Here is a 27,021-nt window from a genome sequence, read left to right as displayed (position 1 = left end):
TGACCGGAAAACATACAGGATTACGTTTATTATTGAAATTACTTCCCACTTTAGATACCTACATATACAACACATTTGATTTCCGAAATGAAATAACTTAGGTGGGTAGGTATATTTTCGAGCGTTTCTAATTTTTGCCTGAGTTTAAATTATCATCTCTGCCATTGTCTTCACTGGAGACACTTGGGAAGACGTGAAACACTTTGCTGAGATAGGTTTATCAGAAGTTGCCTGCTGGCTCCGATCTCGTTCCTTACATTAAACACAAAAAAAAACTACATTTGCTTCACAAACTACAATAGTCCACAACCTGGCCCTAATTATACTCGTAATATAAAAATCCACACATGTAATAACAATATACAAAACTGTGCCTGCTTTATCATCAATAAAGTTGGAAGCGTTAAGTATTTAGGGATATTAGTCGACCAACGATTAACATGGTACTTGCAAATCGCTGCTCGCTCATGAGCCGTGTCAGGAAGCTTATATGGGTCTTTGAAAATTTAAGACATATCGCTACTTCACTATTTCTTAAACAAATTTACTTAACCCTAGTTCAATCTATAATTAGTTGTTACCTACTGCACACCGGTCTGGGGAGGCGCCACTAAAACCAAATTTTTAGAGCTCGAAAGAACCCAGAGATCACTATTAAAAGTTATGCATTTTAAACCATTTAGATTTCCAACCACAGACCTATATAAGCTTTCTGATGTATTAACAGTAAGACAACTCTACATATTATTTGCAACTTTAAAAATACACAAATCTAAACCATATACACCTACCACACGAAATACTAGGAAAAACCACACCACATACGCTAATACACAGTTTGTCTTGTTATTTACCATGTTATGAATGTAAAATAATTATAACAGACTGGCTTAAATGTAAGAGTTATTATGATACAGAAAACTTAATTCAAAATATCTTAGGACTTTAAACACACACACACACACACACACACACACACGCACGTAAAAACACACACACAAACACACGCACGCACGCACGCACGCAAGCACGCACGCACGCACACACACACTCATATGGACTTGCAAGTCCATCTTCTCATTAGGTAAAATTAATCTATAAGCAATTACTTTTGTTAGTGTCTGATATGTTAATTATATCTTTTTATTTCTATTCAAATTAAAAAAAAATGTTGTTCTATTACTAATTAAGGAAGAGCGGTTCCTCTTAACACGGGTATTTGTTACTTAAAAAGAGGCGCCAACACTTACAACTGTATAAATACTTCTTAAACAGAATAAACAATTTTTCTTTTCATTTTCTTTTAATTTTCATCTCTCATCTCACTTTATACTTGTGTAAAGCCTTTACGTTTAACTAATATTGTAATTAATGTGGTACTCAGAAAAAACTAAAACCATTCAATTCTGTTAAATAAATACATGCGTAAAGTACCTAAGTGTGTCTTAAGTCCGGCGCAAGCGTCTTAGTCGTGGACACTGCAGCGTCAGTTTGTCAGAGCGCGTGCGCGAACTTTATGTAACGCGGGCTGATCTGAAGCGATCCGTGGACTAGCGACCGCTAGGAAACTTTGCTCATTCATCTTTTCCCTAAAGACGGGGTGAGGGGTCCGGGCCGCGCTGCGCTACTCCGCGCGTGTTACGTAACTGTGGCAGAGGGCCGGAGGGCGCCGCGACTTCTACTCCAGCCTTGCCCGCGAGCGGTCCTGTGGACGCGAGCCGCACGTATTCGCGCCCTCGCCGAGAGTTGGCGCGCCGCGACCCCGGTTCGCCACCAGCTACGCTTCGCGCCTAACGCACTGCGTTTTTTCTTTGTTCTGACTCCCCGCGATTCCGCTCTTAACTTGAATACTCAACTTTTACTACACTTCACGACTGAACCGGTAAGACATTTGTTTACAAAAAAAATCTTAACACTCATTATACCCGCTCCGCAACATATTATATAACGCTCGATCATTGTTTTGGTTGCTTATGCCTTTCATCTTTCTATGATAAAAAACTGCATTGCGAATTAACCAACGATGTATTTTTGTTCAATGCGTTTTTCATTAGAAGATGTAGAAAGTAATTTTTAACTTTAGGGCTATTTTAGGTACTCAACATATTTTTCGAGACTTCGGGCTGTTTTAAAACTGTTTTTTTGTTAGTGAAGTGATGACATTTGGTGTATAGCATTTTTAGTTATTTCCAGGAAACATAATTTCTACAATAAAAAAAGAACCAGAAAAGTTATTGGTAAATTGTGTTTGCGGAGGAGTGCGTCTCTCCCACGGGGGTGCGATTCGGCTCCCGAGGGCCTTTTTGCTTTGTTATGGTCGGCAAATATGCACATCAGGCCATGCCAGTGCTATTCCCACATTTTATATTGGTTTGTTTTGTGCCATCAAAATTTAAAGGTAGGGTTACCTTTTTGTCGGGCATCACTTAATTATTTCGAGTAATTGAAAAGGCTGCTCTAAATAAAAACCTTCCATTTAAGCAGTCATAGGGTACTCTCGTCGGCTACGGCGCGCATATATCCGTGTTCATCGGACAGTTATCGTTGCAGAGTTGAGTTATGGAAGCAGACTTACGTAGCTACGGGTGCTACGGAGTTTCGTAGCCCGGCTCAGACTATGTAGTCAACGAGAAAAAGTGTATTTCATCGCTAGTTTAAGCTGTACATACGACTTTGTTGATAAAAGCAGTTCAGGGTTAAGTGTAATTTTTGCCGTCCCTTGCCGCGGTCCGTGATTAATGTGCTCCGTGCGTAGGTACGTGTCCGTGGCACACGTTTTGGAATGTGAAGACAATAACACTCTAAACTTATTCAAATGTGTAAAGGAAGCAAATTGTGAGGTGTAAGGGATATAATTTACATTGATGTAGAATAGGTAAACATTTTCAATTTATAAGAAGATAAATCTTATCATAATCACTTTTTTTTTAATAATCAGATAAAAACTTATATTAGGTATTAAATGCCTTAATCACAGGGTATAAAATTAAAACTAAACTAGCCATAAAATAAAACTACTTAAAAATTAAACTAATATTAAATAAAACTAAAAGTAAAAGATATACTAATGAACAAATTAGTTATAAAAAGAATACCCCTTCTAAAGCCTCCGCCTGCGGCAAAGATCCCATAACGCTGGCCGCGTTACCTCTCTGTATTGCCAGGGATATACGCTGGGAGAGGTAAGCGCCAGCCCTATGGTCTCCAGTGGCGTCGACCAGCCGTGCCGACAGGGCCCCCATGAATGTTTTCATGTCCTCTGACCAAGGTCCCATTGTCTCCACTGCAAGCGCCGCAAACTCATAATCTTGCAGTAAAGATGAGTATTTGCGGCGCTTGAGTAGTTGGGCCTGGTCGGCAGCAGCGCCGGCTTGTGCGCGGGTAGCCTGGATGTGGGACAGCGCAAAGGTGTCTACGCATGTGGCGTCCCACACCAAAGGCCTACCCAGTCTCCACGGCACGAATGTGGCTCCATCCGGTCGCTTGCCATCGTCTCTCGCCATGCCTGTGGGTTCTAAAGTAGCAGGCCCAGAGACGGTAGCAAGCGACCGCCGAACCAGATCATTAATAGTGCCGTGGCGATATAATCGGCCGGCGCTTTTGGTGCATGAGAGGCCATGTCGGCCTAGCCGGTCCACGTCCTATTATTACTATGTAAGAGTATTTTTTTTTATACTACGTTGGTGGCAAACAAGCATACGGTCTGCCTGATGGTAAGCAGTATCCGTAGCCTATGTACGCCTGCAACTCCAGAGGAGTTACATGCGCGTTGCCGACCCTAACCCCCTCCTCAGCTCTGGCAACCTTACTCACCGGCAGGAACACAACACTATGAATAGGGTCTAGTGTTATTTGGCTGCGATTTTCTGTAAGCCCCAGTTGGGCTCTGCTCTAGATCTGGAATGACATCCGCTGTGCTGTGCCCTACCACACAGAGCGAGATGACATTCACAATGCCCATACCTCGCTTGTGGACGTAGTTTAAGGACATACCCGGGTCCAAAAGGACATACCCGAGTCCAAAGGACATACCCGAGTCCGGGTCCGGGAGTATATGATCGGACTGACAATATAATCAGAAAGTCATTATTTTCCGCAAACAAACTCACCATTCCACTTTCGTTTATGTTAAGGAATTGAAATCATGAATTATTTCGAAACTTGTTTATAAATTGCAATTATCTAGCTTTGCTCGGAAAACATATAAAAACTAAAAAATGCGTGTTTTTCCAGAGATAAGACCTAGCTAGATCGATTTTTCGCCCCGACACACATATAGCAAATTTCATCGAAATCGTTAGAGCCGTTTCCGAGATCCCCCAAATATATATATATATATCTCTTTTAAAGGTATAATATATAAGATGGTACAATGAATGATAAGAATACGAATAACGCTTTCTGTATTATACGAATACGATTAGTGTTTTTTCTTCCTTTACTTGTGCTATGAGACATTCCTTCTTCCCTAATTTCATGTTTCAAAGTAAACGGGAAGCGCCCAAAAGGTTTTTTGAAAATGTTTTAGTTTGAGAATTTATTATTAATTGATAAGTAACTTCATGCGTTCGTACTGAAAAAAAAAACCATACCCACTCGAAAAGGTTGTTGGTGACATTAACGTATATTTTCCTAGCTAGCTGGTAGATTGGACTATTTCGAGTGATGTTTTATTTTTTAATTTTCATCCATTAAAACTTGCAACGTTTTGATGACCACTTTTGTGTATCATTTCTACTTAGAATCACGGGACCTACTGATTTAAAAGAAGAACACCAGTGCCCAAAAAATTTCCCCAATTTGTAGCGCATTTTCACATAAATTTTTATCGGGTGCGGCCTGTAATACAAGCAAAATTAGCATTAATTAAAACATAGATTGTACTCCTCAAACGGTGACACTTTTGTTCAGAGTCTTTAGATTTTTCATACAAATTAATTATATCATTGATGTTGCTTGTCACGCCTTAAAAGTTTTGTATTCGTAATACAATGCGTCTAAGTATAAACTTTAAAGTGCACTAAAAATCAAAACATAAGTTATTTCGAAAAGTCGCTGTTTAAATGTTGGTCACCGTTTAATTTTTTGCTCCTATTACAGGCCCAACCCGGTACCGTCACCAAACTGACTCTTGAATTTCACATGGAAAACTAGGGACACTTTTTTTTTCTTCTTTTGAATCAATAGTCCTCGTGATTCTGAGTAGATCCTGCAAACGTCATTTATTTTTCAAAAACAAGTAAAAATACATTGACGAGAAAATTGCCACGCACGTATGCTCGCTCTGAAATGAGCAATGAAAAATAAAAACCAATAACCTGTTTAATATTCAGCGAAAATGAATGTTCGTATTCGTATTCAATGCATCACTAACAAATTGTCATCTATAAGTTCAGCCATAGTTCAGCCATGCTATTATTATCTAATCTTAAAGACCAATTCTAAAAGTTCCATGGAATAAATGAGTCCTTATTTATTTTTTAGCAACAGAGATAAAGAGTGACAATAAATAAAACGCACATCAAAAGATAGCAAATTTTAAATTTTTAATAAATTGACTTTTCGACCAGTATAAGGGTGACCTTACAATAGATAACATCGGCTTGGGTTGTTTAAAATTGCTCTCCGGAAATACGATTACAGTTGTTGGAGAGGATCGGGCGTCCGATACGGCATCGGCAGAGCGCGGTGAACTTCATGCCACTCACAATTCAGTTCTGCTCTCGTATTTATACAGCCTATTTCAGGCGTTGGTTGAACGCCTATCCGTACCGTATATATGAGCACAACATTGGAGTAGGTTGTATTAATTCCTTCGACGCTGATAGATACATTGTCGCTACGCCTCCACGAAGCAGTTTCGCTGCTGCATAGGTACCTACCGGGAAATATGCTATCGGCTACGATGAAGCGCTACAAGCGTATATTAGCGTTAATCAAACATAGTTATAAGCAGTTTCGCTGCTGCATAGGTAACTACCTACCGGGAAATATGCTATCGGCTACGATGTAGCGCTACAAGCGTATATTAGCGTTAATTAAACATAGTTATAAGCAGATTCGCTGCTGCATAGGTAACTACCTACCGGGAAATATGCTATCGGCTACGACGTAGCGCTACAAGCGTATATTAGCGTTAATCAAACATAGTTATAAGCAGTTTTGCTGCTGCATAGGTAACTTCCTACCGGGAAATATGCTATCGGCTACGATGTAGCGCTACAAGCGTATATTAGCGTTAATCAAACATAGTTATAAGCAGTTTCGCTGCTGCATAGGTAACTTCCTACCGGGAAATATGCTATCGGCTACGATGTAGCGCTACAAGCGTATATTAGCGTTAATTAAACATAGTTATAGTGACATGGTCGTAGTATCGTTTCCGCTTTAACGATAAGCGATAAACTCATATTGAAATATTAATCTCTGATGGCCATTACTTGGTACTAATCTTATTCGACAGAGAGACTGTGGCACTCAGCGACTAACAATTGGAAATATAAAAAATCATTAATCGAAAAATATGACTTCTCAAACAATTTTAAATGCCATTTAAATTATTTAGGAACAACCATACTAGTGTATTTCATATTAATTTCAATCCACCTCAAGACTTTTGTCGTAGATGAGTTCTATTCTGGTTTTCCAAAGCAGTTCCATTTCATGCTAATGCTAGGTTTCTAAATAAGTCCAGTTCCACGTCCAGCTCCACATCCACGTCCAGATCTAGGTCCGGATTCGGGTCCGGGTTCAGGTCCAAGTTCAATTCGAAATCTTAGTTGTTAAACATGTTAGGTAACTGGCTTAACAAACATAACGTAAAGGACAAATCGCCAAACATTAATTATGCGTTGTTGAAGAGTTCCGTTCTGATCATCATAAGCAGTTCCACTTCATTAAATGCCACCGTTTTTTATTTATTTAAATGCTTAATTTGTTGATGAAAATACAGAGTTACTATAAGTATGCCTTTAACGTTTGAAGAATTCCCTCGATCACTCACGTATTAGATCTTGAGCTTGACGAAAATATGACTTAGAAATCTAACTTGCTTAACAAACATAACGAAGAGGACGAATCGCCAAACGTGAAATTATGCATCGTTGAAGAGTTCGTTCTGATCATCATCACATCATCATCGTGACAATCTTACACAAATTGACTAAGTCCCACGGTAAGCCAAGAAGGCTTGTGTTGTGGGTACTCAGAAAACGATATATATAATATACAAATACATAGAAAACATCCATGACTCAAATATCTGTGCTCATCATACAAATAAATGCCCTTACCGGGATCCGAACTCAGGACCATCGGCTTTATACAAACCCAAACAGGTCGACAAAAGTTCTATTTCATCAAATGTTACATTTTTGAAGCAATTGCTTGATTTGTTGATAAAAATACAAAAATCACTACGAATATATGTATGCCTTGAAGATATGAGGAGTTCGCTCGATCCTTCATAGATATAGATCCCATCATCAGAACTGGGTTTTGACAAAAATCTGTATGAATGTATAGATACTTACAAAATCGGTCCAGAAATGACGGAATTACGGAGACAAGAAAAAACATACAATCGAATAGAAAATCCACCTCCTCTTGAAATATTAAAGAACATAATATTCAATTAATTCATATTAATTGATGATTGTCGACTTCAATATTAGAAGCTATCGTGCATTAAGTTCCGCGAGCGCCGTGATTGTGGGATTCATCTGTTGACGCCGCGTCATGCCTCAGCCGCTTTCCGAGGAAGTTTTAAGTATTCTGCGTCACGCTGTTGGAACAATGTCCCGACCCCAGTGAGAAACCTGCAAAGTATTCATAGTTTTAAGACAAAGCTTAAACAGTATTTACTAAATCACCAGCTTAACCAGGAAACCTCCAAATTGGAAACTAGTTGCCTGTAATCAAGACTCTATTATTACTTACCATCAGGTGAGATCGTGGTCAAACGCTTGCCTATCGTTATAAAAAATAAAAACTTACCACAATGTTTTTGCTCCTTCCGCAATGGAATCGACACCATTCCCCACACACCACCCTTACTATTAGTTTTTCTTTTGTTTATGTATTTTAGTCAACTTTGTTTTATTGTTTTCATGGTCGAAAACGGTTTAAGATTAATACATTTGTGATTCACTTTATTATAATGTTTGCCAAATCTGTCATTGAATTTAATTCGTGTAGCTACCGCTGGCCTGGCGCTGGTTATGCACGCGTAATGCCGCGCCACGATTAAATCCGACCGGACCGGTACAGGTACGTTCGGTTCGTCCGTGCAATTTTATTTAAACATGTTCGTCATGTTGTATCTTTTTTTGTATTTTCTTGTCTACTGTGTGTAATTTATTTAGGTTTATTTTGTTTCTTTCCTTTTGTCTGTTACCTTCCGTGATTATTTCTCACTCGATGGTCTCATCGGAAGATCAGCACTGGAAGTCGCCAGCAACGTGCTGGGATGAGGCCATTTTGTGACACTACATTCTCACTATGTTCTCTTTTATCTATGTCTATTACTGTTTGTGTGTTTACGAATAAAACAAATTCTATTCTATTCTAATATCAAATCAATACCTAAGTACTCATAGCAAATTGACAATTACCTATTAAAACCCAGTAGGCTCGTGTTATTCTTTCACTCTCACTGAACGTTATCGTGAGCGAAATGGATGTGCGTCCTAGGGACTGCGGTAGTCGTTTGAATTTCAATATGTTCTAAGTTTTACCAGAAAAAAAGTAAACATAGTTCTTTCAAAAAAATTGCATATTTTAGAAGCAAATTTCATATTTTTAACTTTTGTGCATTTGTTACACATTTTTAAAAACCTACATATGTTCGTGTTTTTTTTTCTATCGAGTGAAAGCCAAAAAATCAGCATAAGAACTGTTGATGTTCCTAGAGATAAACCTTGAGATTGCTAATAACATTTTTGGCAACCGTATTGTATTGTTATCTTAAAATGCGGTACGATGTTTCAGAATGTCCGCTCTCTGAACCTACGGCACCTTAAGGGGGCTTTTCCAGAATAAATCCACATAATATTTAAAATTAAAAAAATATAAAATAAAGAAAACCTTACAGATAAACATAGCTGTATGTTCTAAGCAATATAAATTTCTTTCTACAAAATATTTTAAAAATAAGTATTAGCCGTCGCGCCCTGGGAATTCTCTCGTATGTTAACATATTTTCAGTCCAGTGGTATACTTACGCACTATGCCGTAATATCGCTGAGTTTTGCACCTACCTATTAGATACGTATAAGTCGTATATAAATACCTAATGTCGGCCCGAACGCTTTTATGTTCATATAAACTTTTCAAGTAGGTACTTACAAAGGAACCATGCCAGTATTCAAATCAAGCAACTATTTTTTGTTTGCATCTAATGCAACGGAGACGAAGATGTTCCGTTCTAAACATTTAAATAAGTGCTGAAATAGTACATTACGATACAAGTGCGAAAAATAGGAAATTCGAAACGAGTGGCGATAAATTAAAACACGACCGAAGGGAGTGTTTTAAATCGACATAAGTTGCGAATTACCTATTCGCACATGTATCGTACAACGTTTTACAGTACATATGGCCCTTTAAATGTTCGACACAGTAACGTAATATGCTAATTTTCGCACTAGTGCGGTAAAGTAGCACCATATGTACTGTAAATAAAATTAAACATCTGTTGCGCGCGTTCAATAATTTGAAAGCCGGCTTCGCCAGTGGCGCCTCGCCTACAATGTAAAGGGCGCCACTGGCGCTATGTAAGAGCGCGAAAAAAAAACGTCTGCTGTTGAATTGAATTATACGAAAGCGTTCTGTTAACTACTGATACTCGTAAATGTCACAATATTTTGATGTTATTTTTAAAAAGACGATGACGGTTATTCCATTTTACAAACGTAGTTCCCATTTTCCTCCGGATAAAAGAATTATAAATAATATTTTTATACCGTTTACTTAACTTTTATTGGCAACACGTTTATTCGTTCTTCGTCTGATTATTTCGATATTTAAACTTCTATAAGAATTAAGAGTGTTTGTACTAAAATCGTTGAAAACATAAAGTTGATTTTTTTAAATTACAAAATCAGTTTTGAAATGTATATTTTTATTGTTCGTGAGGTTTTGAGACAGCAAACTGGGGACCACGAAACACTGTTTTCGGTTGTTTTACGGATCCTAAATCGGTCCAAGCGGCAGTTGTACTCTATTTTATGTTCTCATTCGCACCCTATCGTGGTTTACATTTTTTCATGCCTTGTGTTCCCAAAGTGGTACAAAATCGATCTAGGGGTAAATAGTAACATTGTATATTCTTATCTCGTCATAAGTTAGCAGAATTGACACTTAAATGTATCTAAGTTCGGTTTGGTAGATTTATTTGTTTCTCTAACTTATTTTTTTATTTATCCAGGGACTTTACCAGCGGCCGACTTGAAAGCTTGTTCAAATAAGCCTATAGGCGGTAGGTGCTTAACATTAGCATCCGTCGCGTTTTAATTCGAAACTATATAGTAACATTACTAGCTTTTGCCCGTGACTTCATCTGCGTGGAAGTAGTATTTTGGGTAGCTTATTTTTATCATACCTGCTTTTTTATTTTTCCTCATGCAAATTTCCAATCCTTTTTCACCCTCTAGAGACAGCTAATTGGACAAAAAGTTTAATGATGAAAGAATTAAAATATGATGAAGTGCTGATAATATCCTTTTGGATAATTTTGAGGATAAAAACTATTCTACACCTTTCCCGATAACTCAAACTATCTCCATACTAAATTTCATCTATATTGGTTCAGCGAATATTGATTCCCTATACAAACTTTGACGATTATATGTCCCTCCCCGGGATTCAAACTATTTCCAAATTTTAACTAAATTGGTCCAGCGGTTAAGAGGAAATATCAGCTGAGCCCCCTCTCAGATTTGAGAAGTTAAGGTAAATATGGCCGTCATCTAACGGGGGCGGCTCCTAAAATTAGTTCGATTAGGAAAACTGCATCAGCGGCGACAAATCCTGCGTAGAAATCTCAGGAATCGACGTTTCGTTCTTTTCCTCCTCCAAAACTTAACCAACCGTAACGAATTTTTGAGACCGGAATAGTTATTTGTTTTAAAAGGGGACAAAGTTGTCGTTTAACCACTCGTGCTAATATTGATACCCGAGCAAGCGAAAGGTTCCTAAATTTAACCAGTAGCGAGTGGTTTGCAAAATGGAATCTTGAGCGTTGGGAGGGTTCCAAGGCAAGAGGGTTTAACAAATTTTGCCACCGAGTGAAACAAAAATTTTCACCACACCAACGCGAGCAAAATACTTATTGTAAAATATTAAACTAAATCAAATCCAAATGACTGTTATTCATTATTTATCATTCAAAATCATCATTTAAAAGTTAATTGTAACCAGCCAATATAAGGAAATAACTCTAAATTTGCATTAGATGACTTTGACACACAGTGGTTTTTAATTCGTTTTTGAACAATCCAGAGAGCCTTTACAAGCTGGTGATGTGAAAAGAAATTATCTGGGTCTGACCGTTATGATTTTTGCGTTTATTTTTGCTCATTTTGTGTGTTACCTACCTTACCTAGTTGTTATAAAAAGAATAAGTTCTTATAAGAAGACCAAGAATATCAAAAAGCAAAACGTACTGACACAGATGCTAAAATCCAGAATCTAGGGCCAAAATCCAGAGAAGAAAATGTCGAGAACTTTTGTATGGAAAATTACCACTAATGTTTCCTCTTAAGAGTGAAGAGGTTATTACCTCTTTCTGTTGACAGACAGACCGACAGACTCTCTTTTATTATATTAGTATGGATAGTCCAAAATTATGAATTATAGGTAGTCCATAATAACATTGGAAAATCTTAATAATTAGCAGACTGAACTGATTGCATTACATACCCGTCTTATCGTATTATTTACCCGTCGTGATTGTTGCAACTAAAGCTGCAAAAAATTCGTCGCCAAATAGTAAGGGAATATATAAAGCTAACGCGGGATAGGTACCTACGTATGTTACAAATATTTTTGGAACGTGCAAGCTTCTAATCAGCTAATGGACGATAGCACACCTCATTTCTTGCGCACGAATACTCGCGTACTGAATAAAGCTCAGACTTACAGAATCTTAAGGTAGCTCATTCAGTGGCCTTTTTCAAAAAATAAAATTGATAATATAAAAATAGCTGACGTTACGTTATTTAGCTATTCTATTTTTGATTGGAATAAGATATCTATTAAAATTTCGTTAGGAAAAATCTCATATATATATAAGAACATGTTTTGCTATGGCCCACCGTTCAGGAGTTATTTACGAAAAACTGAAAAAGGGACCTTTAAACCCTTTTTAACATTGAAAGTTAAAATAATAACATTTAAATATTACTACTAAGTAATACAAGCTATAAAGTAGGCAGTTATGTAGGATTTTTGCTATGGCCCACCGATCACGAGTAATTTACGAAAATCTAAATAAAGGGACCTTTAAACCCTTTTTAACATTGAAAGTTAATATAATAACATTTAAATATTACTACTAAGTAATACCAAGTTATAAAGTAGATAGGTATGTAGGATAATTTTAAACGTAAATTGCATGCCATAATAATAGTTGTAGCCAGCTTATAAAATACTAACAACTCCTCTTAATAAAGTATGTTTTTGCGAACACCTGGTCAACGCTAAATTTATTTCATTCCCCTATACCCAACATGTTCTGTCCGGTCATTAGTAACCATGTCCAAACTTTAGTTTGTAACGAATATTTACTGCAGTTAGAGTTCTCAACTCATAGTATGGTCCTGTCCGGCTAAAAGCATGAAACTTGGCATGGATGTAGGTTATCCCAAGTAAAAAAAACACCATAAGGATTCCGTTCTACCTTTTTTGGTACGGTACCCTAAAAATGGAAGTAAAAACAAGTCGTACCTGGATTAGATATATGCATGCCAGGTTTCATGTTTTCTGCAAGATGGGGCCACAAGTTTGTATGGGCTAGGAGCTCACTGTAAGAAGTTTGGCAGCTTCCGTGGATCTATTGCATTGCCCATTAGCTTATACGTAGCCGCTTTATAAGCACGTAAAGCTACACTTAAGTACACTTAGTACACTTAAGATCAATTAAAACAGATTAGAACAGAATATTTCATAGACAGGTACCTAAGTACCTAATAATTGAACCCTGATCTTGGATTTAAAGTGTGTGGTTCAACTTTTGTTGTGTAGGTAGAAGAAATGTTACACTAGGTTCTACTATAATATTTTGTCCAACTGGTTCATAATAAGGGTTCTTAATTGCATAACAGTATGGCTAAAATGACACCTAAATAACAAAAATATTATACTGATAAAATTTTGGTAGAGGTAGTTTCTGTAAATTTTAGTAACTGCGGTTTATCAGCAATACACAGTAAAGGTCTTCGCACACTATATCAATTCCACACCAACTCAACTCACTTTTGGTTAGCTTAGTGGACGACGAGTGGACGACGCGTAGACCACCCGACAGTTACCTAAATGTTAAACTTGTACTGTAGGACATACAAGATAAGGCTTAAATTTCAATAATTAATTTTGAGTCGAGTGGCTGTTGAGTTGTAATAGTGTGCTAAGACCTTTAGTCATTAACGATAACAAACTAGTTGTATAATTAATATTATCTGTAAGCATGTTTTATTAAATATTTACAGTTAGTATAACAACGGAAAAATAAAATCGGCTATACACCGAAGGGTATTTGTTATATTTAACGCTTATAAAGTGTGTAACGTGAACAGTAATTTTCAGACTCGAGTTATCAAAGCATCGAACTTCTAGTTTCCTTTGTAAAATATCCTCTGTACCATCAAATATACTTTTATTATTAAAAGACGTCCGCCGTCCTAAATAATAGATGACTATTAGTTTCTATTATTAATATAAAATATATGCAAGTCAGTGATTAATAAAAATAAAGTCATTAACCCACTATTTGGTGGTTTTTGTCATTAACTAATAGGTGTACCTTGTCCTACGTCCGTCGCTGCCGCTTTATTGTTACTTGCGAGGGAGCTTCTCCTGAGTGTTCAGACGACAGAGGGGTGACCCGCATCCAAATAACCAACCATGATATTGCCTTTCAATAAACTGCCAATGAGCGCTCGTGTCAATTGTTTTATAAACATACTCGTAACATACTTGTACATGTAGGTCTACAAACTCAGAACGAAAACATTGTACCTTCAACACAGTCTATTGTTAGATGTAATAAAAAGCATATTCCGATTATAGTGAAAAATTACAAAAACCACCAAATAGTGGGTTAATGACTTTATTTTTATTAATCATTGACTTACATATATTTTTATATTAATAATAGAAAAAAGTAAACAACGTACTTAAACGAAATTTTCTTACGTTTCCATAACTGCATTCATGTAGACTGCATTTTACAGCTAGTAATTTGTCAAACAAACTCGGTCTTTGAATCTGCACTTCCACGACGTTTTGTCAAGAGATAGAAAATACGGTTCGTTAAAAATTAATTGACTAAAGCCCGTCACAGATGAAACGATAATATACCAAAAGATATCTTATAGCAAGGCGTCTTACGATATATTTTACGTACCATTTGACGAGAGTCCACACACGAAGCTATAATGTATATTTGGGTATTTTACGATATCTTATAGCATGGCATCTTAAGATATCTTGCGATATATAGCTTGATATATTTCGTCTCTCTCACAATGTAGTGTAGGTCTAGACAGACAGCGATATATATTTTGGTATCGTTGGCGTGTGTGGTGCTTAGCTTTATACTATAAGATATCTGTCGGTATATCTGTGACGGGCTTTAAATATATAGAAATCAATGCGAGTGCTTGACATTCAATGTTAGTCAGGGGGTCAGGAAGTGAAGTGAGTGAAATTGGGGGGGCAAAGGCCGTGCGGGTCCCGCAGGCCACTTCAGGCGCGCTCGCGCGGAAGCCCCAGCCCGCCGCTCCTAGATCGCATCTGCATAATTATTTCAGCCAAACGATTTTCCTGGAATATTTACCTGCCGATCAAGGACGCCTATAAATTAGCCCCTTTGAAATTCATTTAACTTGCCGGCGTGCTGTTCGAATGTTACTTTAAATAGATGAGATGACATACCTGAAAGCTAACGAAGAGTCGACATGCTAATGGTTTAAAGTACTTTCACAACCAATCAGTGTTTCAGATAATGAAAGCCGATATACAGTATATACTCAGGCTTAAGATTGATGAAACCAGATCCCTTTGTATGGATGGGATAAACAAAGTAAAAGACATGGGTTTATTGCTGTTTAGGTTGACGTTTGTATGGAAGTGGCAAAAACAAGTTATTATGATAAACTAGCAGGTGCATATAATCCCTCTCAATCCCATTAGAAGATTTTTACGAGCCCTTTTTAACCCAACTCCCTTAGAGGATGAATTGTCAAAAACGCTAACAATAGTTTCAAGTCCCTATCTACAAAAAATGTCCGTCTAATATTATGTATTTCCACGAAATTTCAAGTTTCACTCACAAAATATTTAATTCCTAGTACAAACTCTCACACCCGTCTTAACCCTCGCAGATGAACACTACTTTCAAAAACGCAGAAGTGCTGTTCTTGTTTCCTAGTTTTATAGCTTTCTGCGACGTTCTAAGTTACTAAGAAAAAAAGAAATACCGAAATAAATTTCAACTCCTTTTAACTACCTTAGTAATCTGTGTAATCTTATATTATGCCTTTCTAAGAAGTGTCAAAGTATCTGTACTGGATTCAAACTTTCAACCCTTTTTTAATATTTTTAATGGAAGAATTTTCGAATACGCCCAAATAACTTTTCTTGTCTTAAATCGACCAGGATATAAACCGTGATTACCTTTAATATTGTTTTTGAGCTTTCGAGATATTTCGATGCAGTTACATGCATCTTGTTTACGGGTAACTGGAGATATTTTTTTATACTACGTCGGTGGCAAATAAGCATACGGCCCGCCTGATGGTAAGCAGTCTCCGTAGCCTATGTACTCCTGCAATTCCAGAGGAGATAGCGGGTGAGTGTCAAAGTTGTGTAGTTTTGTGTTAGGTCTAGTGAAACTAACCGTGAATCATTCAAAACAGTTAACCTTTCTTGTATTTTTAAAATATGCAAAGTTTCAAGTCTCGCACTCATAAAAATGTTTAATCTCCATTTAAACGTTCAACACCTTTTTCAACTTTAGGGGATGAATTTTCAAAAGCGCTGAAATCAGTTCTCTTCTATTTCAATAAAATACCTTTTTACAAAGTTTCTAGTTTCTAGCTTAAAATAAAAGTTGAACCGCATACAAACTTAATCCTCTTTTTAACCCCCTTAGGGATGGAATTTCTCAAAATTGCTTCTTATTTTTTGTACACGTTTTTATAAATGTAACCTGGTGTGCAGTGCTAATTTCAGCTTTCTAGTTTTTGTAGTTTTGGCTCTGCGTTGATGAGTCAGTCAGGACACACGCATTTATATACTTATACAGATAGATATTCAATTGTCATCCGATATATGTAAATCGGATGACATTTGAATATTAAATTGCAAAAATTACAATATACAAAATTTCAGCTCAATCGGAAATCGGAAAGTGGGTTAAATTTAGCTTCAAAGACTTGACCCACACTAAGTAACATACACAATCGATACCGTGTCTGACCCGTTCTTTATGCGGAGAGGTGTTCGGTAAGGCTGCGTACTGGCGCCTACCCTGTTTGGTATATTCTTGTTACTGCTAAAAACTGCTTTCGGTGGCGACCAACAGGGTATCCATTTTCATACGAGGGCTGACGCGAAACTTTACAATGTGTCACTACTCAAGTCTAAGCAAAAAAGAGACGATTTATTCGTTGACAATTAGCTGTTTGCTGACGATGACGCAGGCTTCATCGCCACATCGCAGCTTGAGTTTCAGACCATTATGGACAAGTTTTCACGTGCCTGTGCTCTGTTCTCTCTGTCTATGAAGCCCCGAAAAACTATCGTGCTGGCTCAAGGGTGTGCAGAAATACAGAAAATCCTGTTGGATGGCGCCCCGCTGCAGTCAGTCGACAAGTTTTGCTACCTCGGGTCGACAGTGACAAGTAATCTCTCACCGGATGCAGAAATCGACGTTCGGATCGGAAAAGCGGCGATAAAGTTTGGGAAGTTGAGTATAAGAGTATGGCTAAATAAACATCTAACCAGGAAAACAAGATAGTCTTGTATCAAACATGCATCCTGAGCATAGACTTGTACGGCGCTGAGACTTGGACTTCGTATGCCAAGCACGAACGTCATCTTAACGCTTTCCACATGCGCTGCATCCGGAATATTTTGAACATACACTGAAAGGACAGGGTCAGGAACGAGAGGGTGCTTGAGCTTGCTCAGCTGCACAGCCTCTTTGCGCTGCTAAAGCAGCGACGCTTACGCTGGCTGGGGCATCGAATGCAACCTTCTCGTTGGCCGCGGCGTGTTTTACTTGGCTGATGTCAAAAGAAGCATCATCGGTCGGCCAATGCTACGGCATAAAGACTGCGCCAAGCGAGACATGCACGCCTTCAACATACTAGTTCACAAATGGGAGAAGCTTACCGATGATAGAGACAAGTGGCGCAAACTGGTGTTCAATGGGGGTAAAATTCACGATGACGCTTGGTTTGAAACACTCGCAACTAAGCGAGGCAAGCGACACCTGTTCGCCACGGGCACATTACACCTGCCAGACTTGTGGGCATGTTTGCCGCTCCCGTATTGGCTTACACAGCCATAAAAAACGTTGTTGCCCTATCTGACACTGTTTCTATATAGGGTAAAGGCACCTATTACCGTGGTAGTTAAGGAACTTTTCAAAAGAGATCCAAAAATTAAGGGTATCAATGCTGTCTAACAGCCAGGAATATTTTTTTTTCATCAGAGCATTTAATGAACTTTCCGTTTCACACGTTTTTGGATTCATTTTGGGTTATTATATATATTAAAATATTTTTTGAAGCCAAAATGACCAAATCTTCTATTACCGTGGCAAGGGCCAGGCTGTGATTCTATTATCGCGAATTGAGCTTTCATTACCGAGGGTACAATTGGCATGATTTTTCTGCACTCGTTAATAGAAACCAAATTCAAAATTCGAAACCTAATACCGAGGGTTAAAACAATAATAACGACGTGGGTTCTGTATATTATTTTTGTGTCATTAAGTTAAATAATGACACAAAAATAAAAAATAAAACTATAGGAGTATGTTTAAAAATAAGAGATATATTCGAAGAGATTATAATTACACTTTGGCACAATCAAATACTATTAAATAGTTAACTTACCAAGTACCCACGAGTACCTGTATAACAAGTTATAAGTTGAATGTTTTACATGTAAAACAACAAAAATTATTGTTAGTAAAGTTTTACTAAGGACGTATATGACAAATAGGCCTGCCTGTTATTAAATAAAGTAATTTTTAAATGCTATAAAGATTGATAAGAATGTGTCTTACTGACAATTAGCTGCACAAAAAAAAAACAAGTAAGTAACATTTTCTCATAAGGCACAGCGTAAATTATAGTCAAAATTTTATAAGCTGGACGTTTACTACCTGTTGAAAGTTTACCACAGTGAAATGGTAAACGTCCACCTCATAAAATTTCGACTATATATAAAAACATGAAAATTTTTAATTCTAATATTTTTGATAAGGTAATTAAGTTAAATAAAGTCTCTCACATATTGTGTGTTATAATTTACCCGTTTATAATTAACAAATCACAGTACTTTTCTTATTGCTGATTCTTATAGCTAAAAAAATCATGTCTGAGATTTTGGACTACTGTATAAATAAAATTATATAAAAAAAATTTAATCGGAACTGTCCGGCAGTTGGGTACCCTTCCTTGTCAGAGTAAGAACTGAATCAGAAAACAGAAGAATTTAAATCTGATAATGATAACTGAAGTTTAAATTTTATCAACGAAATCTGTACTTGCGGTACCCTAAATGCGATATTTCAATACAATACCAAATAGTCACTCGGTAATAGATAAGTCTTTAAGAGCCTATTACCGACCCATTCGATATTTCTCTGGGTCGGTAATAGATTTCTATACATTCTATTACCGAGGGTAATCTGATCATACCATCGGTAATTAGCTTAATTTGGAGTTTAATTAAACCTAATTCCGACCCATAAAAAGAATAAAACACAGATGGTTTTTCAAATCAAATCAAACACGTATATTACAAGCTTCTTGTAAAGACAAAATCACATAACTGGCAAGTAAATTTTAGGTTTTAACTCAAAATAAAAAAAAGTTGACAGATTAAGGGTTCCCATAGAAATAAGGAAATCGGTGCTGAAGTTTTTGTCAAAATTTAAGGGTTAGTTGAATACTTTCCATACCACAGAAATAGCTCTTTAATAGCGTGAATAGATCAAGATTGGAATAAATAAAAGAAATTATAAAATTGATAATTTGTACCAAAACTAAAGAGTAAATAACAAAACTACCACTTTTTTTATTACCGTGGCATACCACGGAATTACTTACCACAGAAATAATTGGCGCCTATCACCGCTGTATTTTATTTTCAATTTTAAACGTATTTCCCGGTCAAAAACTAAGTTAAAAGTAATTCAAAATCGTGTAGAAAACAATACACAACCTCTTAAAAGGCATTGCACTAGTTTATTTGCCATAACTATTACGTAAAACACTAAGTAAGATTGGAGTGCACTTACCTGTGGTGTCACGCGTCTGTATGGAACAGCCGGTTCTTGCGCCGCCGTCGCACAAACTGACGAATCGCGAGTTTTTTGTTACACTCACACAAATGCACACTAATGGGCACGATAGACCAATGAATGAGCTTGTTTTGTGTATGCTTTATTTCTTAGGGAATAGATCTGTTTGTTTGCAAAATGAGTATTTGTAAACACCGCGGTGTTAGACGTCGATTTTGATACCCGCGTTAATAGCCGCCGTTACCCTATGTAGTCAGTAAAGTAATAGACTTTAAGGCCAATGAAGATGATGACTAGATTTTTTTTAGCCTAAGTGTTTGAAGGTGTGATACCTCTTGGTACTGTAAAATTACTTTGAATTCACGGTTCTATAAATAAAAGCTTGTAATAGGTACCCGTGAGGAAGGCTGCGCCGGTACTCCCAAAAACAAACAGACGGAACACATTCGAAATTAATCCCCGTCGCGTAATGGCTATGTTTATCCTTGTCACATGTTTCTGGCATGTCACCAAAACAGTTTAACCCAAATCCATTAGTTTCTTCAAATTCACCTGCGAGAAGATATGTGTTAGGTAGTTATTTGATCGTTACTTTAACTCAAGATCAAAACTAATAAATATTGAGTTGCGTTATGTACCTACCTAATAATTAATTATAGGATCGGGCAGCAGAAAAATATGTACCTTTTTTATATACCACGTCTGTTGTAAACAAGCATACAGCCCGCCTGATGGTAAGCAGTCACCGTAGCCTATGAACGCAACTCCAAAGGTGTTACATGCGCGTTGCCGACCCTTTAAAAACCTAAATATTGTAAGTCTCCTATTGATTAGTAGTATTTTTTACGTAGAAGTTGTTAGTTATATTATCTTTTTATTTTACCGTTCTGTTACCATGCATGATTTATGTATCCATGCCAAATTGCAGCTTTCTAGCACTAACTATCACAGAGCAATCCGCGGACGGACGAACTGACGGGCATGGCGAAACAATAGGGGTTCCTAGTTGACTACAGAACCCTAAAAAGGTAAGTAGTTAAAACAAAATACCTAATATTCGAGTAATATTTTGTTTGATATGAGGTTCTATTTAGTTTAGTAAAATTGTGCGTAGGTAAATCAATGCTAGTCCTTATAATATTATTACATCATATAGGATAATATGTGGTCAGACCGTTCACAAGTGCCGCGTTGTCAGCTAGCTCTGACAAACTGCCATGAAATATGACCGCAACCATGGATTAATAAGACATGCTTCTGCAAATCAGGTAAACGCTACAATTTACGGCCCACCCCTCGTCATCGCGGAGGAAGTCTTTCAGGCTTATTGAGAAGATAACTCTTAATACGGATATAAAACCCGTAATATATTTATATCTACTGCGAAATTAACTGGAAATTATTTTTAAATACAGTTGCTCAAAAACTGCTACTTTATGTAAGTAGCTGTTTAGCGTGCGGAAAGTTGGATTTCGCGAACTAGTGCTTTTTACTTTTCCACTTGTTCCAATTCATAAGTACTTATTGATGAGTGTTAATGTTAGTTTCCTTTAAAAGTCGTAATCAACATAAAAACCTACTGTTAATGTAAAAATAATAAATATAAGCATATTTCATATATTATTACTTACGTCTTCATCATTATAACACGTTTATTTTTTAATATTGAATATTGAAAAACCGTTCTTAATAAGTTATCTGAATGGAACGGAATAGCTGCCGAAACGCCTGTCAATGCAGAGGCGTTTTTTCTTACTGCAAGAATGTTTTAAGTTTCCAAAGGCAACATTCGATATTGTTTTCATACAATTTAAATATACGATACACGAATAATCGTAAATAACGATACTTAGGTAATAATACTATAATATTTAATATTTACAATTGTTTTTGTCTTATAGAACATGCATAAAAAAGTACTTGTTGTTTTTCTTATTTTTTCGCAACTGTATTAAAAACATCGTTCGGTACTCGTGAAGTAATGACATACTTTCCGCACTAACATCGAAATGTACTATGGTTTACACAAACCAGCTTCAACGGAAATTAGTTTTTTTTTGCAATTAGGTAGCCTGGGGCGCTATCTACTTATTTTGTTTTCGCTAGCCACAATGCTTTTTTATTCGAGTAGCAAAACTGACAAATTAATGCCATATACCTACTGTTAGTCACTGAAATGAATATTATGTGAGTATAATTTTCTACTTAAATAACAATGCTTATAATAGATGTATATACAGGTACTTGAATAAAAGTGGAGGGTGTGCTCTTAGCTAGACTTTATTAAAGTCAGTTCCTTCTTCGGGCATATTCAATTACTACCACTTACTAGGTAGCCTTATTCAAGTTAACACAACTTTTAATTAAAGATTCTAATGAGTAAGCTATTTTTAGAGTATGCATGCGATCTTAGTTTTCGCTTCGCCCCCACGTCTTTTTTCCGTGGGGAGCATTGTACTATGTAGTACTTACATTTTGCATATCACTAAGAACGAATCTGTGTAAATATAGAATCGCCATCCGATATAACGGAGGGGCCAAGATGTAAAAGATGTTCACAAATGAACAAAGCCTCTATTATCAAGACGTTAAAGTACACGTTAAGATATTTTTGAGCGCCTTGGCCGCTCCGATATATCTGATGGTGACTGTAACTACACTGTTAACATGAAGTACGTAAAGTAAACAGGTCACACATCAAAATAATTAATTTGATTATATTTATCAATAAGAATGTCATAGTATGGGTTCACATTAAACGTTGTCGTTGGCAAAAAGTTAATACAATAAAGCTATCACTGCATTTAAAATTAATTAATTCAGTTCACTAAAAGTAGCGATTGCGGTTCATTAAATGTATGCAATTGAGTCGCACTGACCGCAGATGTCAGGTATATAAACTCTACATAGAAATAGGGTTGTACCAGAGTCTAGTAAATTAAAAAGACTGACAGCCGCCATACAACACTGCGACAATCGTCAAGGTTGTCAAGGGCATTAATTTTATTATTCGAAAATTCAAAATTCAAAAATTTATTCTGCAAGTAGGCCTCAAGGGCTCTTTTACAAGTCAATACAACATTTATAGTAACATCATAGTGTCATGAAAAATACATAACAACATTTATAAATACAACAGCCAATACCTGGGTAAACATTACATTATAATAATCTTAAAATAAATAATTAATACAATACAATAGAGATGTATAGTCTCTATGGTTAAAAACACATTAAATCTGGAGATGTAAAAGGTCCCCAATGTCAGAGTACTAATACTAATAAAATTTGGAGGTATAAAGTCTCTCCAAGTGTCAAAATAAAATTTATACTAAATAAATAAACCGCGTCTGGACTGTTAAACTAGCAGTCTCATAAACTAATGCTACATTCTGTACATACCAAGTCAAGTATATTATACAATATGACAGAGACGTATAGTCTCCACGGTTAATACATTAAGTTTGGAGATGTATAAGGTCCCCACGGTCTGTGAAAAATAATAATACACAATAATAAGATTTGGAGGTGTAAAGGTTCTCCAAATGTCAAAGAATAAAAAAAATAAAAAATTGTATGAAATACATATTTCACGTCAAGAGACTGTTAAGCTAACAATCTTAAAACTAGTTCTACAGAATACATAACTACTATGTATTTAGAGGTAATATGTCAATGTCATCATCAAAATAACTAAAACATAACAAACATTAATACATAAGGTTGAACAGCTAGAAACAACAGCGCCATATGCCTCTCCGGGACACTGCACGCAAAACTATTACAGCTTTTGAGACTGGATACTTGGCCATGATTCCGTGTCTCCCAAGTAGTTATCTATTTTATAGTATCCCTTTTTGAGAAGTGCATTTTTGGCGTATTGCTTGAATGAAGTATAGGGCAGGTTCCATGCCTCTAAGGGTACTTTGTTATAAAATGTTACACAGTTTCCCGTGAACGATTTTTTTACTTTCTGTAGACGAAACTTGGAGTCTACTAACTTATGTTTATTTCGCGTATTATAACTATGGATATCAGACAGTTTCTTAAAGGATATTCTTATGCGTATACATTATCACATCTAGTATGTATTGTGAAGCTACTGTGAGAATATATATTTCCTTGAATCGTTCTCTCAGTGAGTCACGAGAAGCCATGTTATAAATAGATCTGATTGCCCTCTTCTGAAGAACGAAGATGGTGGATGGATTATAGTATCTCCTTGGATTTCACGGGCCTATAAATCCCGGTCTTTTGATAGGCTTGCGTGGGGATATAGATCCAACACGTAGAGGCCCCTTGGAGAGCTTTAATGTCATGTAGAACGCCTGCTGGAACACGTTCACAGGCCCAACAATAGACACCCATGAACCGGTCGCAGCAGGCATTGGGACTATTGTAGTTAGACTTGTCTTTCCCATCACGGAACAATGGTGCTCCGGACCTTTGGGAGGCGTGCGCGGAGCCGAAGCCAACACGTAGAGGCCCTTTTGACACTTTAATGAAATGTAAGGGGTACACCTAGCGGATGTTGCCCTTGTCCGTGTCATGGGACGCACGCAGAGGCAGCACCCGCCAGGGTGTAAGGACTATTTGAGGGTTGATGGAATCTAAAATGAACTGGGCTATTGGGTGAAAGCGATGGACTAAATACTGGGCTATGGGATAAAAAACCGGACGCCTGCCTAATAAAACGGTATTCAATTTTATTTCCGGCAGACGGTGACTCGCCCCCACAAGATGGGCCCCCACAAAAAGCGACATCTAGAATGGCTCAAGGGCAACACCGGTGTGAGCGGCTCAGGGGTGTCGAGAGGTGTACGCCGCTTTCTACCCAGTGGCTGCGAGCAGCCACTGTGCCAACTCGCATCTTATGCAATTTTTCACTTCCACCCCTGGAGCTTATAGCTCTAACGACTCCACTCTGGCCGGCCGGCTAAGGCAAGCCAGAGGCAGAGAATCCTAGTAGTTAGACTATTATTATAGTTATTATTAACTAAAATATATTGGCATTCAATACATTTTAGTTATTAGCGTATGTAAACTACCATCTTTCTGCTATAAATAATTTTAAAACGCATAATTGCGCTGCAGAAATAGCCCCCAAAGTTGCTTAAAACAAAAATAGAACATGTTTAGTCCTTAAAATCTTAAAACTAGACGGCACCATTAAATAAGAATATGCCTAAAATGCTTTTATTATCCTATAATGTACTTATGTGCATTTACGCTATTATGCGACCAGAAAAGATAGATTTTAAGTTTAGAAGTCATAAAAGTAGTAAGTGACCGATTTAATATGTATAAATAGTAAAAAGGCACGCGAGAAATGCAGTGTTGTATGGAGGTTGTTCGTTTTGAATAATTATTAGTCTCTGGTTGGACCAAATGAGGTCAAGATATCCACATTGCAAGTGTAATAAAGTATTTAACTTATGGAGACATGCCATCCATAATTATAATAACGTCACTTGAAGGAAGGAGCATATGACCAATTTCATGGTATCATAATTAGCAATGTAACAATTTATAAATGGAAGACAAAACCTACTCGGCTCTTCCAATCCACGAATAATAATGTAATTGAAGTTCTGATTTTATTTATGATACCAAATTTTGGCTTACAAAGTAAAATAAACAACCGTCAACCACAATTTTCGTTACAAATACGTATGTCGAAAGCCCTAACCCAGTTTAAAAATATTAGGTCCCCATGACATGACTTGAGTGTAAAAACACGAGGTTAAAAGAACAGGGGCGGAATGGCTAAAGGTCACCACCGGCGGCCTAATTACGCGGGCCGCTGCCGCTGCGGCCTGCTTCTCTTTATACTGCCATCGACAAAGATGCCCGTCACTCGCGCTGCTAGCATTTGGCTTGTAAAATAATTTCTAATATCTCCTTATAACTTAGCAAATTTATTTTTTTAAACTCATGAAGTTATAATTTTTATTGGACATGGCATGCACTAGACTATCCCTACTAATACTTAACGAGTATTTGTATGTTTGCTACCTCTTCACGCTTAATAATAATATTATGACGTTTGTTATGGAGATAGCTTAAGATTTGGGAAAAGACAGGACAGTTTATATCGTATGGAAAAAAAATTAAATATCACTATCACTATAGCTTATAAAACAAAGTCTCCCGCCGCATCTGTCTGTATGTATCAATGTTCGCGATAAGAGAGAATTTTCAAGAGGTTTTCACCTATCAATAGAGAGATTTTTGAGGAAGGTTTAGCTAAGGTTTTGTGTAACCCGTGCGAAGCACGGCGGGACGCTCGTTTGCAACCTTACGCAAGTAGACTTCACTAATAATTGCCGATTACATGAATATGGGTTTAATGAAGCAGGGTTGACCTATCGTTCATTTACGACTCGACGACGACTGTGACTCGTATTATCACATCACCCTATTAAAGGTTAGATTTGTCAAAATTGCGCGTCATCGTGAATGACGATCTATAAATAGTTTCTCATATTATGTATACATAATCTTCTGTCCATGAGCAACTACCGACGTATGGCACCGGTATAATGACAAACCCATCAATGAATATACTGGCACAGTTCGACATGAATACAGAGGGCCTACCGCGAACCACGTTCGACGTGTTGCCTCTCTGTCGCACTTGTAAATTCGTACGTAAGCGTGACAGGGAGGCAACACGTCGAACGTGGTTCGCGGTAGGCCCTCAGGAGTACCTTCCCCGGTGTGGGTAGGAGTTAAGTATGTGCGCACTTCGTGTTTTCACAATCGTTGTTTATTGGCAAACATAAACAATGCGTCACCGGATGGGACGAACGGAAAAGGATTGTCAGGTACCTGCAGCGGAGCAACGGTGTAAAAGGAAATAGATCAAATCTAAGGAATATAAATTCTTCGTAGTTTTTATATTTGGGAAGGACTAATAATATCGAATTATTTGCTAATTATAAACGTCAGATCGAGAGATTGTGCTAGTTTAGTTATCTAATAAACATTATATCATTATATGTACATGTCCATTTCCGTCGAAGCTGCGGTTTCTAGGCTACGGTACATTTTTACGTGCGGGGTTGCTATGAATAAAATAGTCGCCCAAGATGGGGGAATGGTGTCAAATTTTCACAATGTTAAGCGTGACAGCCCAGCCCTTAGTTCCCCTACGCACTATAAAACACAGCCGATCATTACAAATATTTTTATGTGAAAAAAAAAGGCAATCTCATAGCGATAACAAACAATCGTCTGCAATAAACTATTATAGAAAAACC

At 37.1% G+C, this 27,021-nt stretch overlaps 1 protein-coding gene across 2 annotated transcripts in view; it reads left to right on the top strand.

Annotated features, from left to right (window-relative positions):
* Nucleotides 1–1,006: 1,006 nt before the first annotated feature.
* Nucleotides 1,007–27,021, top strand: part of LOC133516324 (frequenin-2) — a 247,580-nt gene continuing 221,565 nt past the window's right edge. Inside the window, exon 1 of one of the 2 annotated variants that reach the window (XM_061849225.1) lies at nt 1,007–1,882. The gene's annotated coding sequence lies outside the window, so the exon portion shown is untranslated. The remainder of the gene's footprint in view (nt 1,883–27,021) is intronic. The other variant, XM_061849216.1, reaches the window with a different exon arrangement.

This window comes from Cydia pomonella, chromosome 1 (assembly GCF_033807575.1).
Source record: "Cydia pomonella isolate Wapato2018A chromosome 1, ilCydPomo1, whole genome shotgun sequence".
Lineage (NCBI taxonomy): Eukaryota > Metazoa > Arthropoda > Insecta > Lepidoptera > Tortricidae > Cydia > Cydia pomonella.
The sequence above is the reverse complement of the archived record's forward strand: the minus strand, read 5'-3'. Positions and strand labels throughout refer to the sequence as shown.